The 21,954-nt window shown below is 36.9% G+C and overlaps 1 protein-coding gene across 8 annotated transcripts in view; it reads right to left on the reverse strand.

Moving 5' to 3' along the window:
- Window positions 1-21,954, reverse strand: part of ZEB1 (zinc finger E-box binding homeobox 1) — a 190,165-nt gene that overhangs the window by 116,088 nt on the left and 52,123 nt on the right. The window contains exon 1 of one of the 8 annotated variants that reach the window (XM_070472145.1): window positions 12,220-12,328. The exons of the other annotated variants lie outside the window; for them this stretch is intronic. The gene's annotated coding sequence lies outside the window, so the exon portion shown is untranslated. Of the gene's footprint in view, window positions 1-12,219; window positions 12,329-21,954 lie in introns of those variants that run through there. 8 annotated transcript variants of the gene reach the window in all.

Below are 21,954 nucleotides of genomic sequence, written 5' to 3' on the forward strand. Positions count from 1 at the left end.
GTGAACAAAATCCTTGCCTTTACATTCTCTGTGGAAGACGGCAGAAAAAAGAAACAAGAAAAGTAAAATCTATGCGATGGTAGATGGGAATGGTGCTAACAAAGAAGAAATGGAGGAAGCAGAATGGGGCTGGAGTGGGGGAAATCTGCAATGTTAGACCGAGTAACTAAAGAAAGCCTGAGTTAACATTTGAGTACAAACCCCCAACTGATGAGGAAATGAGTGACACAGGTAATAGGGAAAGAGATCTGCAGGCAGAGAGAAGAGCCAGTGTAAACCCCCTAAAGCAAGAATCTGCCTGCACGTTCCAAGAAGAGCCAAGAACAGGTATGAAGAGAGCAAAGTGAGAGTGGAACAGAAGCCAAGGTCCAGGAAGAACAGAGACCAAGAGGAGGAGCCTGGGAGGAGATTTGTCAGGTTTCAGATTTCATTCTGACTGAGGTGAGAAGTCAATGGGGGGATTGACTTCAAGGTAGTGACATATTCTGACTTAGATTTTATGTAACTACGCTACATGCTGTGTTAAGAAGAGACCTACGTAAATCACAGGCAGAAAACAGGAAGACCTATCATAGGCTTTTTCAATAACAGAGGCAAGATGCGAGGGGGACCTGGATCAGAAATGCAGCCATGGAAATGGTGACTTGTGACTGGATTCTGGACATTTTTAACAGTACAGACAGGAGACTATGGTGACAGAGATGTGGGGAAGGATCAGACATGGATGAAAGAAGCTAGGAATCAAGGATGCACCAAAACTGAGCAAAGAACCAAGCTGCTATTTACTGAGAAACGGAAGACTCAGGAGGAAGTGGCCGTGGGGGAGATAGGGAATCTGGTTTACTGCAGTACATTCTGAGAACAGAAAATGACTTCTGCTCATCAGCAAAAGGATGGGCATCTAAAGCCATGGGGCTGGGCGAGGTCATCAAGGGCTTAAGTGTGAACAGAAAAGAGGTCCAAATTCAAAACACTGGAGAATTTCCAGTTTAGAGGTTACACAGGAGAGAAGGAGCCAGCAAAGGAGACTGAAACAGAAGCCAGAGAGGTGAGGGAAACTAGCTAAGTGTAGCATCTGGAAGCCAGATAAAGACAGCAGTCAGAGCTGCTGCCGGTCACGTGAGTTGAGGGCTGAAAATCTCATCACCGGGGTCAGTAAAAAGGACAATTCTGGTGAGGTGGCAGGGGCTACACAAACTGAAATCCCAACATATAGTCAACTCTTTCAGAGAGACTAGCTGCAAATGAAAAGACCCTGGGCAGTAACTGAAGGGAAACTCAGAATGGGAAATTTTTTAAGGTGGGAGAGGAGAAAAAAAAACAAACAGCATTATCTGTATGTTGATGGAAAAGAGCAAGTAGTGAAGGAAAAATTAAACGATGCAGGAGATGGAAGTCAGGTGTTTGATTAAAAACATTTTATGTCAGGAGAGCAAGAGCTGTTTTATTAACCTTTTTTTGGATTGTCAGGTCCTTCAAAGCTCTGATAAACAAGTCTTCCACCAGAAATGATACACATCTAAACCTCTATTTTCATTTCAGAGAGATCCAGATTCACTGAAGCTGATCCGCAGCTCTCAGGAGAAGATCCCATGAACTTAAAAAGCATAATCATTTTGTCCATTCAGGTAATTTCACAGATAAAATCTAAACAGTTACCACATGATAACAAGTAAAATCTAAACAATTAATTACTACCTGGTGACAAGTAAAGTAAAATTATACTTACAGATAATCTAAAAATCAATCCTCTGGGCTGTTATATCTGCTGACTTATTGAGCAATTCAAATCCTCTTATCCATCAAGCACCAAATTGGATTCTACCACACCTATCATTTCTTCTGCTAACCCCATAATTTCTTTCCCCTGGATTCACTGCTTCTTCAACCCACTCAATCAGTTAACCCCATAATAATTTGCATCAGCTCACTGTTGTATGTTCTGAGTTTCCCAACTACAGCACTAGCGGTAAAGGCAGAAATACTTCTTGGCATCATCACCTTCAGCTACGACACTGTTACGAACACATTTATTTCATAAGTATATGCTAAACAAACTAGTTAACTTCAGTGGCTTCTTAAAGTACTGGTCTGATTTAATTATGTCAACATCAATTATAGGCAAAAATTTTAAAAACCATGAAATGAAATGGAGTGTTAATTTTTAAAATAGTACCATCTCCTATGCAACAAAGCCCAAAGCTGGGCAAAACTATTAACTGAAAATTGAGATCATGATTGCTTAGGTTTTTTTTTTTCTTTCACCAACATGATAAACTGCCTTGATTTTAGTTCAAATTTTGTGATCTAAATGTAGCACTGAATCTTGATATGGGTAACAGGGGTAAATGGACATGTCTATTTGCGATCTCACTGTCAGGGCGATACTGATTATTGTTCTTCCTATAAAACTTCCCAAGGGTACACCCAGCCCTGGCAGCACTGTACAGCAGGCAAAGTTCCTTGCTCACAGCTCCTGCCCACCCCATGGCATTCTACCCCACTAAGATCAGGCTTTATCATCCACGCTTTGACACCTAGCGTCCTGCCTGTGGCACCTGCCAAGACTTGTGCTCAGGCTGTAGGTTTTACCTCATTCTCATCTTTCTTTCCTTTGCTCTTCCAAAATCTAATGAACATTTGTCATGTTAAGATTTGCCAAGTAAATAAGTTAATCATTTCACAGAAACAAACACACTTTAAGATATGTATATTGTGCTAATTAAAAAAAGTTACAATGACAGAAACTCAATTTAAGCTCCAAAACAGACAGACAGCACATATAGCTCAATATCAGAAACAACCCAATCCAGAAATGGGCAGAAGAAGTAAACAGACAATTCTCCAAAGTACACATACAAATGGCCAAAAGGCACATGAAAAGATGCCCAATATCACTAATTATTAGAGGAATTCAAATTTCAAAACTACAATGAGGTATCACCTCACGTCAGTTAGAATGGCCAACATCACAAAGTCTATAAAACACAAATGCTGGAGAAGGTGTGGAGAAAAGGGAACTTTCCTACACTGTTGGTGGAAATGTAAATTGGGGAAGCCTTTATGGAGAACAGCATAGAGGTTCCTTAAAAAACTAAAAGTAGAGCTACCATATGATCCAGCAATCCCACTCAGGTTTTTATCTGGAGAAAACACTAATTTTGTAAGATACATGCACCCCAGTGTCCACAGCAGCACTATTTACAATTTCCAGGACATGGAAGCAACCTTAATATCCATCAACAGAGGAATGGTTAAAGATATGGTACATATATACAATGGAAGACTACTTAGCCATAAAAAGAAATGAAATAATGCCATTTGCAGCAACATGTACCTAGAGATTGTCATACTAAGTGAGATCAGTTAGACAGAGAAAGACAAATATCATATGCTATCATTCATATGTAGAATCTAAAATTTTAAAAACTATAAACAGTAAGTTTTTATAAAACAGAAATAGACTCACAGATTTAGAAAACAAACTTATGGCTACTGAAGAGGCAACATGGTGGAAAGGGATAAATCAGGAGTTTTGGATTAGCATATATACACTACTATATATGAAACAGATAATGGACAAAGACCTGGTGTATAAAACAGGGAACTCTACTTAATATCTTGTAATAATGTATAATGGAAGAAAATATTAACAAAAAGAATATATATGTATAACTGGATCACTTTGTATAATACCTGAAACTAACACAACATTGTAAATCAACCAGATTTCAATTTTAAAAAGTCCTAGCACACACATACACAAAGTATGAAGGCACTGCAATGCCTTTCATATCATGTATATAGTAATAGGAAAGTGTAAGTGCTTGCATATGAAATTAGTACTGTTTTAGGGGGAAGTTCTGTAAGATGCGATAAAATCACTCCTATAAACATTTACAGAGAGTATCTGATGAGATTTACAGGTGAAGAAAGACAAGATTTACAACATTCTCTATGTAGAAGAGCTCCTTGTTAGCACACTATTATCAGTGAACGTAAAACCATGCATCCATTCAACCAACAGGTACTTAGCTGTATAAAACAGGCCTGGGAACAGTACCTCACACAAGTCAGACAGTGAATTAATCATCCCCCTGTATCACTAAAACACAAACAAACGATCCATTCCTCTCCAGTGTTAGGGCTTAATAAAAAGAACATCCATTTCTGCCCAAGTCAGAAACCATAGATACCCTTGGTGTCTCTGTATTCTTCGATTGCTCACCTAACTAAGCCTGACGCCCAATAAATTCTCACTCTTAAATCTCTAACACACCAATTCTCTTCATCCTCACTGTCACCACACTAGTGCAAACCTAAACTGACTGTGAAGCTAACAACCTTCCATCTTTGTATCCTGCAAAGAGCAGATGTGTCAGTCTCAGAAAAGCGCAAATCTTGTGGTACATCCACGTGATGGAGCTTTACAGAGCCGCGAGAATGACTGGCAACTACACTCAACTACACAACGACCCTCATAATTATGATGCTGTGTCTGGCTTCTTTCCCTGAAATGAGCCTATATAGGATGCTCCTATTTCTGTAACATGAAGAAGGTGGGCCAGAGGTCTCCTTGGGGGCAGGGGGAACACTGACGGGAAGGAAATTTGAGGGGGGACTTCTGTTTCTTCACCCAGAAGATGGTCACATATATGTATCAGTTTGTGAAATTCATCAAATCTATATACTTTATGATATGCTCTCTCTTCTGGATGTGTACGAGGCTTTAGTTAAAAGTTTTAGAAAAAAATAAAAACATGCTGCTCGATGACCTCCCACCACCCTGAGCTGAAGCTCCAAAGCCAAATTCCTAACAATGAGCTGAAATACATTTCACCACAAGGTCTTTGTAAGTCTTTGTCTTAAATGGTCACTTTTCCTCCCTTTACAGCTTTCATATATACTTATTCCGCCTCTGCATTTTGTTGGACTAACTCGTAGCGATGCTCAGGTTCAGTTAAAATTTCATTTTCCTCAGGAAGTCTTCCCTGATCTGACGAGATTACCATCCCTGTCTCCCCTCTGCATGGCCCCACCACACGTCTGTATGAGACTGTGAATTCTCGGAAGGCAGGGCACATGTTTTATTTACCTCTCTGTTCTTTGTATATTTGATAGCTGGCTGAATAAATTTATTTCCTATACAAGAACACGGCAGGTAGTTGTGGCAAAGTTTCGGTCTATGAACTGCAGTATAAACAGTGAAACTGCTAAAAGTTTTTGATACAGGAACTTAAAGGAAGTAAGAGTTACATGCTAAATTGTTTATACACAGCAAAGTAGGAAGCCATGCATGTGGTCACACAGAGAAGTCACTTTTAATACAGCTATTAAATTTATTTGAAAATTCCATTTTAAATAATAATCTATGGTAATAAAATCCTAAAATTGATCATAAATAATTTTTTACTCATCTACATGCAAATGTTGTTTATTTTTAACCAGTTCTGAAAACCAAGGCTCTACCAAGGCTCTGAGTGGACTGAGTGAGTAGGTCAATTGTTTCAGCTTCTTTGTATGCAAAAAGAATGTTTAATATCTGTCTATCTCAACTTAAAAAAACTATAAATATTTGCAATTGTTCCTAAGAAGAATTTAAGTTTTTCTATTTTAAACACAAAATAATTTGCTGAATGAAAAGTAAAACTATAACTCCTTATTTGTTATAATTACCCATGGCAAGTAATATAGGCAGCCTGTTGATTCAGAAACTGTTTTTCCTGGAAAAAAAACACTTAAAAGGTTACTGGCTATAAAGACAGACAGCACAAGTGATAACCACCTTGAGTGCTAATACCCAAAGGAAAGAACAAAGCTGTCATCTTTTTGGGAAATCAATGCCATTTTCTATAATGAGCTCAGGCTACAAATTTTAGAAACTTTTAAGTGTAATGAAGTTTAAATTAAAAATACAGGTAATATCCTGAGTTGCCTTACTTTTTTTCTATTCCTTTTGGGAAATGATTGCTTTCTGTGTATCATCCCTCAAATTTCTTTTTATCCTAATATTCATTAAAATTCATTAAATCTAAAGTTAGGTAGACTTTATTGGCCAGAAGCAGTAACAGAAAGGATAAAGATACTTCCTTTATTTTGAGAAAGATTAGTTTCCTTAATATAGAACTTGCTTCATAACATTTCTAAAGTACTACTATAATTTTTAGAATTTTATTGGAGTATAGTTGATTTAAAAGCATCTTACAATAAAAAGAATAACCTTAAAATACTCTTATCACTGAACCACAACTTGAAGTGTACCCCATCTAACCACAGAATTTAACCAGAATTCAGACCCAGAAGAGGTCCCAACAATGCTCAAATGTGATGTTTATTAAGGCAATTAACTGCTTTTTAAAAATACTCTGAAAATAATTTTAAAAAAATTATTGCTTATTTTCTTGAGTCTTAATTCTTTTTGAAGGCAAGATTTGAAATGAGAAAAACAGGATTTGAATGATAACAGATAATTCATTTTTTCTTTACTCCAGCTTCAAGAATCTATTGCACAGTCTCACAATTTATTGAGGAGTCATTTTGATGTGACAGCTGGTACAGACTGCAGTCAAAGCGGGGAACATGAGAAACTATTAGCAAACTAAATGTTCCCATTTAGGCTGGTATTTCTCAAGTCTAATTAATTCAAGTTAAAGCTTTTTCTCTAAAAATAAGTACAATGTTTCCTAGAATTAAACTTTAGTTTTTATGAGTATTAAGTTTCAAATGAATGAAGGCAAGTAACATATTTTTGAACCTCAGTTTGTCAATAAAGAGATAACTTTAGTCCAGATCAGTGTTTATCAAATTTTTTGTTACAAAACCCTTCAAGAAGAAGATGGAAAAAATACAGACATTCTTGCCAGCAAAAAACACATACATAGAAAATTTGATTATAACTCCACGGTATTCACAGACCCTCTGAAACTCATCCAAATACCACTTGGTAAAAATGGAGCTAGGCTGTTTAAAGGTATTTTGTAGCTTTAAATGTTGGTTTCAGAAATAAGGTTAATGTCTTTAAACAAAAGAAAGTCAGGCTTGAGAATAAATGTGAAAACCCAAACACAATTCATTAATTTACTCATTGCTACTAAAGATATTAGATTGGAAAGCCTGAACACCTCATTTATATATAGACACAGGTGCTAATTTGACAAAATAATTCATACTTAAGGCATTAGAAGTTAGGCAAAGTAAAATTCTTATGTAAAACCAGGATATTCTAGACTTGGAAATGTGTGACATTCACAGCTTTCAAATCACAGTAAGTTGTCTCCTTCCAACCCTCCCCATTACCAGATTCAACTCCTTGGAGTGAGGAAGAAAAATATTACATAACGTAAGCTGCATTTGAGGTCTTTTAGGTGACTGTTTTGAGGGAAAGGGAGTACTTTCAGATCCTTAAATTTATTGAGAAATAATTGTGGGATCACTGCCCCCTCCAAAAAAAAAACTTACCTGTAATTCTTGTGCTCTGAAGGAAATGCAGTAATTATAAACATATCCACACTCTTGGGTTCATCCTCCTAAGCATGAGGGGATTTGGAATGCACCGTGGCTTACACCCAGCCGCTACACTGCCGTATGCTGCCACACTGCACCGGCCTCGGCTCTCCCTGCCTGGCTGAAACGGAGCAGGGCTCACCTGGTCATCCACCCTGCGAGGCAGGTGCTCCCCCACAGCGAGTGTGGCGGTGCTCTAACTACTGTCCTTAGAAAGCACCAAGTACCAACGGCCCCTCCTCTACAGTTTAAGGGGGATGGAGACACTACTAGAGCTGCTGTTACATGCTTCAAAACTGGCATTAAAACTGCAACATTAAAAAATGTTCAAGAAAAGAACCCCCTAGTGATCCAGAGGTTAAGACAGAGCACTTCTACAACAGGAGGCACGGGTTCAGCCCCTGGTTGGGGAACTAAGATTCTGTGTGCCACATGCCACAGCCAAAAAATTTTAAAACTAACTAAATAAATAATATGTAAAATAAATGTTAAAGAATAAGAATGGAAAGCTATTCCTCTGTAAAAAAAAGCCCTGAGGGGGAGTGAGCGATGAAGGTGTAAGAACTGACTGCCTGTTGATCAGAGTGACGTTCCATGGTCAACTAGAGAGCAGAGCATTACAGGTACTTAAATATCATATCTTGGCATTTAGCAACCTAGTATTTTGTGTTAATGCCTGCCAACTCGAGAGTCATGTGCAGAGTCAGCTTCAGTGTAGCCAACATAAGAAGGTAACTTGAAACAGCCAGGACCCTAAAAACTGCTCAGATTATCAGCAAGGGTGGGTGGTTTTTCATAAGGTCTGATACTCATAATATGTTGTTCGACTTCGACAAGCTCTCCTTTATGAACTCAAGTAACTAATCATTCAATTTATAAAATTTAATCAACCTTACAGCTTAATGTGATAATTTGGATTTTAAATGTTCAGCTATACAAGGACTGAGTCCTTGTCATATATAAACCCCTCTTCTGTCTCTTAAACATCTTGGAGAATTAGGAAGAAATGGGCTACAGATAGTTCCTGGTTTGCATACTGATTTTTGGAGTGTTATAAAACTTATCCACAGAGGGCAAGATTCTCTATCCTCTGGTCCTGCAGACTGGTGTCTTCCACTCAAACCAGGGAAGGACTGCCAGCTAAAAACCAGGATTCACAGTTAAATGTGCATTTCAGAAAAATACTTTTTTCTCAGTATATCCCAAACATAGCAGGGGCATAATCACACTAATTTATCTGTTATTTATCTGAAATTCAAATTAAGCTGGGCATCCTGAGTTGTTTTTTATCTTCTGCTAACTCTGTACACTCTAACCCAGGAGGGGCTCACAGGGTTACCCAGGATGGTGCTGGAGTAGGCCTTCCACTCTCAGTCCAGATTTGCACCAACGTGGTGGTCACAAGCAACATGCAGCTAGGAAGCACTCGAACTGAGGCCAATTCAATATTAACCGTTCTATAAATGTAAAATTCACACCAGATTTTGAATGCTTAGTGTGAAAAAGGTAAAACGTCTCATAACCTTTTGTACTAATTGCATGTTGAAATAATAATATTTTAGATATGTTAGATTAAATAAAATATAATCACAAGTAATTTTTCCCACTTCTTTTACCTTTTTTATGTGGCTACCAAAAAACTCTTAAAATTACACATGTTGCTCGTATTTGTGGCTTGCATTATATTTTTACTGGACAGAGCTGGTCTACATGCCTCAAAGAAGAGGACTGGTCTAGAATTTCCTTACTGTTCTTTCTCCAAAAAATCAACACTAGTAAACAAAGGACTGCCTCTCACTTCTGTCTTGCATGAGAGTAAGCAGGGCACATGACCATAACGAGGAAATGAAATTCTAGCAAAGACTGCTTTCCGTACGTCAAAAAAAAAAAAAAAAACCACCACAGCATCCAAATATAACAGAGAGACAAATCAGAAACCTGGTATTTGATAAGGTCTTATGTGCAAAAGAAGAAATAAACTCTAGTGTGTGTATGATAAAGTAGGTGCAGTTGCATATAAAAATAAAATCTGCCAAACCCTAGTTCCACTGGAAGAATCTCTCAGTACTACCATGTCAGGTGTCCACTCCTGTATATCATCAAAATAACAGAACAATAGTTTTTGTTCTATAATACAAATTGGGGTGACATAAGCTATTAAGAATTATTGGGAAGACTGTACTTATGATGCTCTAGACATAGAAGGACTAGACTCAAAGGTCCTCATTTTTTACATTCATGCTACATGACTTGACCTATATGTGAGTCAAGAAGCAACAGGTAGAACTGAACATGGAAAAACAGACTGATTTAAAATTGGGAAAGGAGTATGACAAGGCTGGATATTGTCATTTTACTTTTTTAATAATATGCAGAGTCTATCATGCTAAATGCAGGGCTGGATGAAGCACAAGCTGGAATCAAGACTGCTGGGAGAAACATCAACAACCTCAGATATGCAGCTGACACCACTCTAATGGCAGAAAGTGAAGAGGAACTAAAGAGCCTCTTGATGAGGGTGAAAGGCGAGAATGAAGAAGCTGCCTTAAAACTCAACATTCAAGAAACTAAGATCATAGCATCCGGTCCCATCACCTCACGGCAAACAGAATGGGGAAAAGTGGAAACAGTGATAGATTTTATTTTCTTGGGCTCCAAAATCACTGCAGACAGTGACTACAGTCATGAAATTAAAAGACACTTGCTCCTTAGCAGGAAAGCTATGATAAACCTAAAGGAGTATTAAAAAGCCGAGACATTACTTTGCTGACAAAGGTCAATATAGTCAAAGCTAGGGTTTTTCCAGTAGTCATGTACAGATGTGAGAGTTGGACCATAAAGAAGGCTAAGCACCAAAGAATTGCTGCTTTTGAACTGTGGCGCTGGTGAAGACTCTTCACAGCTTTTTGGACTGCAAGGAGATCAAATCAAGTCAATCCTAAAGGAAACCAACCCTGAATATTCATTAGAAGGACTGATGCTGAAGTTCCTATACTTTGGCCACGTGATGCAAAGAGCTGACTCATTGGAAAAAAGACTCTGATGCTGGGGAGAGTTGAAGGCAAAAGGAGAAGGAAGTGGCAGAGGATGAGATGGTTGGATGGCATCATCAACTCAATGGACATGAATTTGAGCAAACTCTGGGAGACAGTGGAGACTCAAGGAAAGTGGAGTCTGGCATGCTGCAGTCCATGGGATCACAAAGAGTTGGACACAACTTAGCAATGGAAAATTGAACAACAATGGATTTGAAATTAGAGCACTGGTTCTAGAACTATGAAATAAATTTTTCTTTTAAAAAAGTATACTGTTAAAAAAAAGTATGTTGTCAATACTATAGTAAGACAAAGCTTGTTTCAAAAATGACAGGGGCTGGGGGAGGAGGCTTTTTTAGAATAAAAAAATTCAGTTCTATAAAAGCTAAAGCTTAGGTAAGAAGTAATACCTGTTTATTTTTATATACTCCACCTTACACTTTCACTTGGTTTGACTTTCAACTCGAATTTTTTTCTCAACTGACCCAAAGAGTTAATAGATCTGTCTATTCTGTTCCATGCTGTTATAAAAGTTAAAATTATTTAACATGTTCTCCCAAGTTAAAAATCAAAAGAAAATTATATAGAGATTATTTCCAAATTCTTAGTAACCTTGATTTTTCACTAATATAACCTATATCATCTCCAAAGTAGATTTAAATCTTTCAAAGATGCCTGTAGTTATAATAAGCAATACTGGTTCTAACTCCCCAACTACATACACACACACAAATTGATACTCAAGGTTTTTTCATAAAGGCCTCAGCTGTATTTTTACTCATTCTAACAGCAAACACAAAGTGTACTTTCCCTTCTTAATATCTTTTTATTACACAGATATAGGAAGAACAATTGCTTTCAAAAGAAAATAAAATTATCATAAACCAAAGACAGGGCTAACCAGACAAAAATCAGCAGATTTCTCCCAAATTTGATAGTTCATAAAAAGTTCAAATCTTTTAGAACTAAAGTTTCCAAGATCATTTTAAGAGCTTTAAAAAAAGATGAATAAAATTGGATAAAGATATTTAATTTCTTCATCAGCACCAAGTACTCATTATAAATACCAGTGTCCTGGTGATTACAATCTGAAATGTTCTGTAGACATTAGGTCTCCTGATGGCCTGTTACGATCTGACATGAATTTTATGACCACATACCTATTAAAGAGTAAGAAGACATTTGCTTTCACACTTTTTGAAGCTTAGCAGAGATTCAAAAAATGGTTTGAGGGACTTTCTCTGAAGTAAAGGTAAGCTTCAAGAAGATCATGAAAAGCAAATCTTCAAAGCTGGTTACATCAATTTAAGCAGACTGCTTAAATGCTGTCACTGTGTCAAAATTCTTGAATGCAAATCTTAATACATCCAAGAAGAGTTTTTGATGAAGGCTCAACGACGGTAGTTATTAAGCTGATTTAAATGCAGACTGAAGTGGAAGACAAGTTATACTGTTAACTGGAATTTTTGGAAAACAAAACAAAAAGTGCCCCACATCTCTAAGATGTGTGCACTTCTCAACAAGGAGAACCATCTCTGCTTGACAGCGTGTGTGGTGTCCTGCCCACAGGCGCGGCCTTCGCCCCTCTTCTGTGAGAGGGAGGGGCATTTCCCGGCCTCCACGGAGCATTCCAAAGCCAGTCCTGCAGAAGCCTTGGCCCTGAGCATATCTCGGTGCTTACCTTCAGAGAACAAGGAGGCTGACACAAAGTGACCAGGGCTCACAGCCCACACCTCCAAGAACACTGGAAAGACCTGCAGAGCCTTCCCGGCGCAGGTGGGACCTCTTTTTAATCTTCTGGTGGTGGAAGTTTAAGATTTTCCTGAAGAGAAGAGAAGAGTCAAATATTACACTGAGATCTTGCCATGTGGTTCAAGTTTATCTATCTAGAATACAAATGGTAGGTTCTGAAGAAATAATAAATTAGATAAAATCAGGAGTCTTCCAAAAGCCTATTCTCTTCTTTCACAAAAAGTATTTTCCCTAAAGAATATGACTTCTCTTTAAACCCTAAACCTTGAGTGACTAGTTCAAGTTCTTCCTCTGCACTGAACTAACAGTTGGGAGATGAGAAAAATACAGAAAAACTCTAGGTTGTCAAATGATCACAGTTGTAAATGCCATTAAAATACTCAGGAGAGCTAAATTCACTGAAAAGCAATGAGTTAAAAAGAACAAACAAATTTCGTCCTGCCTGTCTCTGTTTGATGACATGAATTTCCTGAAAATTAATAGAGAAGTGGCCCTTTGAGTTAAATGCCACATAATCATACGTGAAACAATCTACTAAATGTGGGCTCCTGGAGGAAAAGGATTTGGGGTGCTTTTACTTTTTTATACTGATTACCTATACAGTCTAAAATAGTTCCAGGCACATAGTAAGCACTAAAAATAAAACTGGTAAGTAGAAAGAATATTAACCAATTAGCCAATATTCTCAAGGTCGAAAGTTACACAAATGAAACAATTAGAAGCCTACAAGTGTTCTAAGGAGTTTGAAACTGTATTATTTGAAAACAATATTAACAACACCAACATTCCTAAACACATATTAAATAACAAGAATATAATGTTTTAAAAATGTTGTATCTTAAAATATTTATGAGGAAATGTTACAAATACATTATTTCAAGCCAAATTCCTGAAAAGGGGTGGAAATCGCACACTGTACATTCACAGTACATTATGCAATATCAATTTTAAGAATATTAATATAAGTGAAAGGAAACATGCCTTTTTAATACTTTAGTATTATTTTTCTTCTTTTGAAGAGATCTACATAAACCAAGTGATAATAGTTATCTATCAATATATGCATAACTATGCTTAAGTAAATCATTAGCATAATTTTAAAATGAAATCGGAAGATGCCATTCTATCAGTACGATTTTCATACATATATTTCAAGCAAATATTTATGTTTTCTTTAATCTCAAAAAAACCCAAAATTTAAATAGGAAATGCTGAGTATTATTCATTTATTTGCTTTCCTGTCACTTACAGACTATTACTAAGAATACAGATTGATTTCTTTCAAGTAGTTTTACAACTCTTTCCAAATCTGATAAATTAGGGAGAAAAAGAAGAAATGCTGAAATCAGTAACAGATACAATAATCATATTGATAAAGAACTAAATATGTATATGTTGTATACATTTTTTAATAAAAATGCAAGGCTTGTATACCCATGGCTGATTCAGGCTGATGTATGACAGAAATCCATACCATACTGTAAAGCAACTACCCTCCACTCAAAAAAAAGAAAAAAATGCAAAGCTACTAGAAGAACAAACTATTACAAAATATGTGATTTCATTTGACCCCAAATTCTACAACTGTAGAACCGGCCCTCAAATTAAATGGAACGGTGCCCATACAGCCTTTCACCTCAGGGCACAGGCAACTGTTAAACATACAGCCAAAACCACAATAAGAAAACAGGCAGTAAATCTAGGACTGATGCTTACCAGTAAAACAAAGTTTTAGCTGACAGATCATGCCTTGATTATAGTAGTAAAGAGCTTTCCCTATTTCACAAAGAATTCAATATAATATCTTATATCTGAGCATCAGGATTAAATGTGAAAAAAGGAAGAAATTTTAAAACAAAACTTAAGAAATTCACTGAATTTATAACAATATTTCTATTCTGGACATGTTGTGAAACCTTTGAAACTAATTTTGGGGACAGAAGTGAACACAGTTACAAAGAACTAAGGAGCTTAAAGGGGGCAAAGGAAAACATAAAATTGAAAATTCTGCTCAAAGAAAAAGATTCCACTACTTGGCTGAATCCCAGGCCCAGGAGGGTCAAGAGAGGACATAAGTTCCCCAGACAGAGGACCTGACTGGGAGCTTCTTTAAAATCCTGGTTCCCATTAGAGGGTGATGGATCCTTTGCTGCATCTCCAAAAGCAGGAGGAATGAAGTTTAAGTTTACTACATTTGGATATTTAGTGTTCAGCGTTTAATTTCACTTGCAAGTATAGATTATTATAGATTATTATTGTGACAGTTTCTTACACAACTGTCGTAAGCGATCTGCTTTCTCTTTTTCATCCTGACTAATGTTTCCCATAGCTCATAGCTATTACTCAGCTCAGACCACAGGGGGATTCTCCAGGCAGCTTCCTCAATGAGGTGAGACAGGTGATGTGCTCAGATGACACAGAAGTATCACATGGCTATAAAAGGTTCTAGGCTAGTACTGAGGTTGAGAGGAAGCAGGCAGTCAGGGCCAGGAGAGCCATCACTAATCCACTGCCCGCACTTTACGGGATGCTGATCTGGGTTACGAAAGCAGCGTCTTCTGATACGGTTCCTTATACTTTTCACTGACCCGCATTTCCAGTTCTAACTCACTAGTGCCCTTCAAGGCTGACTGATGAGTTGAGTTATCAAGGACTTGCTCCTGCACATTCCTCCCGTCGGCTCTCTCCGCAGCACGTAGAACAGAACGTTCTGCAATAGTTGATTTCCGTGTCTGCTCTGTCCAAATGTAAGCATTAGCCACACAGTTACTGAGTACCCGAAACGTACCAGTGTGACTGAGGGACTGAAGTTTTAATTTTTACTTAGTGTAAATTAATTTGTATTTAAACTGCCACATAGGGCTGGTAGCTACCATACTGAACAGCACAAGCATGGAGTGCTGCCATTATTTTCACTTGATTTTCTAGTTAGCATTTAAAAAATTACTCATTTCCTTCAAATCTAACATAGATATTTTAACTGTGGATACCACTTCACATATGTACATACAAGTATATACACACTTGTAATCATGGTATGTAAACTTACTAGTTTATTTTCACTTATACCTAACATTTCTCCACATTTCTAGAACTGCAATGCCCAATACTGTGGCCACATGAGTATTTAAATTTAAATGCTGTTAAATAAAATTAAAAATTCAGTTCCTAAGGTGCATCAGCCACATTTCACAAGCTCAATAGCCATGTGTGTGGCTAGTGGCTATGATATTAGTGTAAATCATAGGATATTTTCATCAAAGCAAAAAGTTCTCTTGGACAGTTGTTCTAGAGTTGTCAAAACTTATTATTTAAAGGCAATATTTTACAGTGATGTCCTATAATTAGTCTATAATTAGTCTCTAAACTGGGCATCTTTCTACATATATGATTTAAAATTAGCACAATATTTATTTCCTAAATTCCCAAGTGAAATATTTAAACATTACTGTGACTCTGAGTACACATGCCTGAATCACTCCCCAAGAGTTTGGTGTTACTGCTTACCTTGCAAGATTAGATTCCTTTTAAGAAAATTTAGCCCTTTTAATATAATAGGGCTAGAAAAATCTGTATTTTCAAGTCATAATTTGTAGTTTTTTGGTAAGTGCATAGGTAAATATTTCCCCTCATGTTACTCTTATTTCTTTGTTCTCATAATCTGTCATGCTTTTTCTCACATCTATGTTAGGATCCTGCAAATTCTGCAATAATACGAGACTGTCATATATGTTATCACTTCCTCTGTAACTTCTGTTTCAGATATTTTCCACAACTTCCAGTGATCCTTGTAATTATAATATTTTGATCCAACAAACAGTTTTTTAATATTCAGGGGTATACTTTACCTTGGTGAGTTCTACTAATGCTTCACATATGAGATGTAAAAGCATTTTCCATGCTACTTTTTAAAAAAATTCCTCTGGTTGTATAAAGTATGGATGAATGCCTTTTCTTGTCTTATCTCTTTTGCAGTTATACCACTACCTAATACCATTGAATGAATATCCTTTAAGTGGCCTCTCCTATAATGAAAAATAGTTAAGTTGTTGTAAGTACACGGGACTAAATTTGGATTCCTTATAACACTCCTGTAATCCATGTTTTACAAGACAGAAAAAATACTTTTCAGAATCCCTCTAACAAAGGCAACTGGATTAGTTTAGTAAAGAATGAGTAGAAGCGGGACATGAATGGGACAGTAACGTTTTGCCCAAAGATTAAGATAAAATTTGCTGATTATAGCACCTACTTGAGTCTCTAAACTCACTGAATGCTACATTTTAAAAAAAAACTGGTAATGATAACCCTATATGAGAGACAGCAAAAGAGACACAGATGTATAGGACAGTCTTTTGGTCTCTGTGGGAGAGGGTGAGGGTGGGATGATTTGGGAGAATGGCATTGAAACATGTATATTATCACATGTGAAATGAATCGCCAGCCCAGGCTCGATGCATGAGACAGGGTGCTCGGGGCTGGTGCACTGGGATGACCCTGAGGGATGGGATGGGGTGGAAGGCGGGAGGGGGGTTTGGGATGGGGAACACATGTACACCCGTGGCAGATCCATGTCAATGTATGGCAAAACCACTACAATACTGTAAAGTAATTAGCCTCCAATTAAAATAAATGCAAAAAAATAAAAATCCAATAGAAGGGACTGATTTTCCATCTGTATTGACACTGGCAAAGAAATTACAGTGGCCATGGAGGCAAGAAAGCCGAGGTCGTGAGGGACAGGGATTTGCAGAGGTCACAGCATGAAGGGCATTTCTCTCAGTTCTCACTGACCAAGAAGTCAGGGGCTCAAGGAAAACTTCTGTCCAAATCTGCAAGCGGCAGAGAATTCTCTTCTACTATCTGAGTTACACGTCTGTTCTTACATCATAACCACTCATGTTTTAAAAGTTTCCCAGTATGTAGTAGAATGAGACTTATCCTCCCTGTTGAATTACTATCAAATAAAGTAAGTCACTAGAAAATCTGAAAGCTAGAAGTAAACTGAGAAATCTATTAATTGCTTATAGTGAAGTAATTTGCTAACAATTCTCAAGATTAAGACATAGTTTCTCTTCATTTATTTAAATCTTAAGATGCTTTTAAAAGTTTTAAGTTTCTTTCAAAAGGTCTAACATCCTTCTCAAATTTATTGGTAAGTATCATGCTTTGTTTGTTACAGTTCTGAGTGGGGGTCTTTTTCCAGTGTTTTTTCAGTTGGTATAAAGATACAGTATATCCAGAACTTTATTTTTCCTGTTTATAAAAATGGCTTTAAAGCCATAGGTTTTCTTAATCAGTCATGTCATCTAAAAGTGAAATATTTATTTTTTCTTACTTTGTTAACAGTATTAAATGTAGTTACTGGTGGTTGTTAAATAAACTAAAAATAACAGTTTTGCTCCCGAATTTAAGTTTATAAATCTAGCAATATTAGATCATCCCTTATATGCTACCCAACTATATAATACTACTCTGCCCTGTGATACTGTTTGGCTTGCTGAAGTTCAACTAATCACTCATGACTCAGCACAGAGAAATACATTTGACCAAGTAGAACTTGGCAGAAAAGGGTCCCAGTTCCTAAATGATCAATACTGTACATGCTAACTATATAAAGTTGTCCTAATACTGACACTGTTCATAAAAAACAAGTAAGAAATATCTTTACTCTATAAAACTCCTGTAATTACATGGTCACTTCAGTGCTATGTGATCTTCATACCTAAAGTTACTCTTGGATAGTAAACTAGATATTTAAGAGATGATATTAAGAGCACTGGGTTTATTTCTAGGATGAACTATTTCAGAGAAATCAAAAGTCACAGTTTACAAGGGAAAATTCTTCTTAGAAGAATTTCTAGTAATAAATGTGGATGGTGTAGCAGATTAAAATATTTGTTATCCTGCAAACCCTAATGATAGAAGTGATTCAGAAACAATCAGCAACAGATGAAACTGCAAGAGGAAAGGGGGAAAGGCTCCATGGAGAGACTGGGCTGTTGGCAGTGACCAATTCTAGCACTGCGAAGTGTGTGACAAGCAGACACCGCATGCTCTGTGATGTGATTCAGCATAAAGGCACAGCTTCATGTATGAGGTATTCCTGTCCACCCCACCTAAACCCTCAAATCAAAGCTCAACCTGAATCTAACCAGGTCTTTTGAACTAACTTCTAATTTGCAGGAAATGTAGAGGTCAATGGAATGTATTAACTGGGAAGCCACAAGAAAAATCCAGAATAAGGGCTGTTCTATGGGACAACTTCCCCAGCTCCTTTAATGAGTCAAGAACAGGAAGGAAAGAGAGATGAAGAGAGGAAGGGAAGGAGGAAGGGAGAGGCAAGGAGGGAGGGACGTAGGTAGTGAGGAAGAAAAGACTTTAACTATGCAGCCATCCTAACAACCTAACACGACAAGGATTTTGTGTGGATTCTGAACAAACGACCCAAATATCATATGACAATTTTGAATCAAAAGCATGGGGGACTGAATAGGGACATAGCATCAGCTGATACAAGTAAGTTTTGTTGATTTTGTTTGATGTGATAGAGGTATTGTAGTTACATTAAAAAGTCTTTCTTTCCCTACTGTATAGCACAGGAACTATATCCAATATCTGATGGAAGAGAAAATGAAAAAGAATGTGTATATATATATATGTGTGTGGGTGGGTATGTATGTGCGTGTATTTATATGGGTAACTGAATCACTTTGCTATATGACAGAAACTACCACAACACTGTAAGTCAACTATATTCCAATAAAATAAACTTTCAAAAAGTCCTTTTTTATAAAAGAGTTGACCACTGAAGAAGGTAGGAGTAAAAAAGACTTGAGGTCTGGAATCTTCAAAATAGTTGAGAAAACAGGAAGAGGCAGATGAAGCAACTGTGGCAAAAATTTCTAATTGTTAAATCTGGGCCACAAGTGTAGGGAGTTTATTATACTAGTCTCTATTCCTTTACATGTTTGAAATTTTTCATAATTATAGAAACCCAGGCCCCTAGAATATCATCTATTAAGACAAACACAGTCTAAGTAAAAATAGAACTATTATCTACTGCCTTGCCACACATCGAACATGCTCACCCTGTACAAAGCAAGGGTGCAAAAGATAGCACAGATTGCCCTGTGGTTGGCACGGATGCACCCACGTTGTAAAATAGTCATTTAAAAATTAAATTTGACTTGCATATGTTGTTACTGTATATATGTGTAAATTCTAGTCCAAAGGTACTTTAGAAAACAAAATATCAGAGAAACAGAACAATCTGTACACCTAACAAACAAAGATAAGATATTACGGTTTGTTTGGTACACTGAACCAATGCAAAGGAAAGTATTTTGATATTTTACCTCTTTCATATCTCAATAAACTCATGCTGCCTTCTAATTTTAATGGTACATATTACACTTGGGTTTGCATTTTCAAAACTATCCCGATTCAAATGACCCCTCCTTTAACCGATATTCTTTTCTCTGAATAAGGTTGACTGGTCTCAGCTAAGTGACAGGAGGTTGTGTGTTACAGCCTCACTGTGCAAAATATAAAACAGCATAATATTTTATTCACAGTATGTACTCAAGTATTCAAGTGAAAGATTTTAACACCCACACAGATATTTGGATTTATATGCTCCTCAAACATTTAAATTAATCTCTATGGGTAAAGTATATGGCAGAGATACCCTGAAACATGCCCCTCATGCTCCACCACATCACCACCACCATGGAACCACAGTCACCATTTATCTGTCCCCACATAAAGTGTCCCTAAAGTATGAGAGAGAACTGTCTACTTGTCTTATTTTCACAGCAATTAGAGATGTTATCATTTTAAAATTCTTGGTTTCACTTTTTCTGTATTAATGATCTCTTAGTGATGGATAAGACTTCTTCCAACATGGTAACACAGTAAGCAAATCCTCCACGAATTTTGTCAGTTTTATATTCTTATAAACTTAAGACTTCTTTCATATGTTAGCATGTTAGTATTTCCTCCAAATAACTTATAAATTTAAATGATATCCTTGTCCAAAAAACATTTGCTTTTAATGCCCTTGCTACATTTTAACATTTAAAATGCAGCTGGCATTCTTAATGTGTGTACAAAGTTGCTTCAGTCATGTCTGATTGTGCGATCCTATGGACTGTAGCTGGCCAGGCTCCTCTGTCCATGGGATTCTCCAGGCAAGAATACTGGAGTGGGTTGCCATGCCCTCCTCCAGGGGACCTTCCTGACCCACGGTTCAAAGCAGAATTGGCAGGCAGGTTCTTTACCACTGGCACCACCTGCAAAAGCCTGTTCTTCTAATTATGACTACAATATCATCTGTAGGTCAACAGACATACAAACCAACTTCCTACATTCACTTGGCTGGGAACACATTGGGGCCCATATGTCTTCCACACTGAGGCAAAGCTAGGCAGTACAGAGGATCTGTAACTAGCAGCTCTGGCCACTCCGCTCCCCTTTAGCAGGAGTAGGTGGTATTTACAGGATTCAGTGAGATCATATGGTAAAGTATATACATACAAGCACAAACCATGCTTGCTTATGTCTTCTCCCTTCAAAGGCTATACTACTTGAATCAGTAAACTACTCTGGGAACTCGTGATACAGTTTACAGCTGTAAAGGGCAGAGTTACTATGAACTACTATAATTATTTAACACTAGTTTATAAAAAGCTAGTTTAAAGGTGTAAAAAATAACTTGGTACCTGCTAGAAATGTTTACTGGAAAAAAATTTTAATCCTATAGCAAGGAAATCAGTTTGAAATTAGGTAGACTAAAGCAATTTTACATTTCCCTTGTGAAGTTTTATAGACTAGTACATATTTATATGGGAATATTTGAGAAGCCCTGAAATAGTATATATAAAAATCAATAATGTATTTTTACTTGACAGTATCATGTAAAATACCATGTAGGACAGAAATCTTTACTCAGCATATAAAATAAAAAGCTTAAATGAATTCTTAGCTTTTCATTTCAATTAAGAGCAATAATATGGAATGGATATGTACATATAGTGTGTATATATGCATACACACATGCATACATGCACACATATACACATAATAAACACATAAAGTGAGGAGACTTGAGATCTGAGATAGCCTCAATTAGAGTAGTTCCTATATCTGTGATCTCTCCATGTATTAGCTGCAGAGCAGGAACTAGGTCTCAGATCTTCAGCTTGACATCTAAGTGTTCTTTCCATGGTTTTAGTCTTCCTAAGGCCTAAGTACAGTGACAGCATAAATCTTCTGGCTATCATGACACTGCTATCGGCAAGGGCTAGACAGCTTAGTAGGTGTTCAGTAACTTACCAAGTTGATTAATTCTATCCAACTGATTAGGGTCATGGGAAATGATACTTCTAGTGTTGAAATAATTCTCTCTTACTGAGACCTTACAATGTTAGAAATAATTCTATATTGTAAGCAAAAATAAGGACACTAGATTATGAAATACCTATCTAAAATGTAATTCAAATATTTCATCTGAAAATAATTCATTAAAGTACTTGCACTTATTGTGATAATTAAACTGAATTAATCAACAAATGCAAAAATTTTCTTTGTACACAGAGGGGTTTAAGGCTGCAAGCTTATAAGTCTCAGTTAACAGTCAAACCCAACTGGTCTGATTCTAGAG

The sequence above is a fragment of the Odocoileus virginianus genome, chromosome 9, assembly GCF_023699985.2.
Source record: "Odocoileus virginianus isolate 20LAN1187 ecotype Illinois chromosome 9, Ovbor_1.2, whole genome shotgun sequence".
Lineage (NCBI taxonomy): Eukaryota > Metazoa > Chordata > Mammalia > Artiodactyla > Cervidae > Odocoileus > Odocoileus virginianus.